Source organism: Chiloscyllium plagiosum, unplaced genomic scaffold, assembly GCF_004010195.1.
Source record: "Chiloscyllium plagiosum isolate BGI_BamShark_2017 unplaced genomic scaffold, ASM401019v2 scaf_36702, whole genome shotgun sequence".
NCBI classification, from domain to species: Eukaryota; Metazoa; Chordata; class Chondrichthyes; order Orectolobiformes; family Hemiscylliidae; genus Chiloscyllium; species Chiloscyllium plagiosum.
Window position 1 is genome coordinate 1 of NW_025141142.1, and position 1,244 is coordinate 1,244.

Below are 1,244 nucleotides of genomic sequence, written 5' to 3' on the forward strand. Positions count from 1 at the left end.
AGGTTTTTTCATTAAACAGGGAGAATGCTTAACGAAGCAATGCAGACAGCTAAGATGAATAATTGGCATTTGGTTCTTCAAGCTGAGCTCTCCACACCAATTGCCCCAACGAAGGTCGTGGATAAGATCCCCATCGATTATTTTGGTCAATTTTTGCCACAACAACAACCTATTGTTCTGAACAATGCTACACCACAAGCAGAGGGCTAAGTCTGATTTTCATCGTTAATTTTCAATTTCAGTTCTTAATGCACAGTTTCTTATGAATGTGGACAGCAGAAGACCATTAACATTCCATTTCTAATATTTCCAGAAAATTCTACTCCGCTGATATCGCCTTGCCTTATCACACCTCAAGCCAGGAACCTGGATCAGTCGAGTTCCTTTCCACATTTGGAATTGCTTTTTCTAATTCATTGACTGCTGATATAATAGATTATTGGCCTTGAGAGTCAGCTGTAAATTAGGTTGAACTTTCTCAGCTTGACTTTCAACTGATCCTAAAAAAAATCATCACCCGCAGGTAAATGTATTGCATTGCTTCTTGTTTTGCTTATTTCCCCCCCACCGACCATCCAAATTTCACGATAGTTCGACAAACGTGTTGAAACTGATTCGTATTGGAAGTTCGTGGCTTTTTGTGTCTCAACATATAATTTATTCAATTAGATGACTGAGTCAGTCTTGAAATTACTTCGGATTCTTCACAGTTGAAAATTTACTTTCGATTGAATGCAAAGCTCAAGCTCCACGAAATCCAAATCCTGCAAAGGAATTAATGACTTTTAAAAGATTCTACGCTGTGAACAGGATTCGAACCTGCGCAGGGAAACCCCATTGGATTTCAAATCCAACGCCTTAACCTCTCGGCCACCACAGCTACGGCAAGACGATCAATTTTAATAGTAAAACAACTGATTTCATTTGTTGGAAGAACAAATTGTCAACATCCAAAGATTTCGCCAAATCCTTTGCAAAGACCCAGACGTACGTTACCTTAGCAGATTGACAGGCTTTCACCGCAAACTAGATTCTGACACAGCTGAAGTTGTGGGAATGATTCTTCGTCGAATTATAAAGTCACGGATGTACACCACACGAAGAGAGGATCATTGTCTCACTGCGTCCGATCGATTTTGACTCAATTTCTCATCATCTAGTGCCAAATTAGATATGCTGTTGTGTTTTAATATTCATCGAAATATGGTATGAGAAAAATTGATGCTAAGTCCATAAACACTAGC

General features: G+C 39.1%; 1 non-coding gene across 1 annotated transcript; it reads right to left on the reverse strand.

Annotated features, from left to right (window-relative positions):
* Positions 1 to 798: 798 nt before the first annotated feature.
* Positions 799 to 880, reverse strand: trnas-uga. Its single transcript has one exon. It is a non-coding gene; the product is annotated as a tRNA-Ser (tRNA).
* Positions 881 to 1,244: the final 364 nt, after the last annotated feature.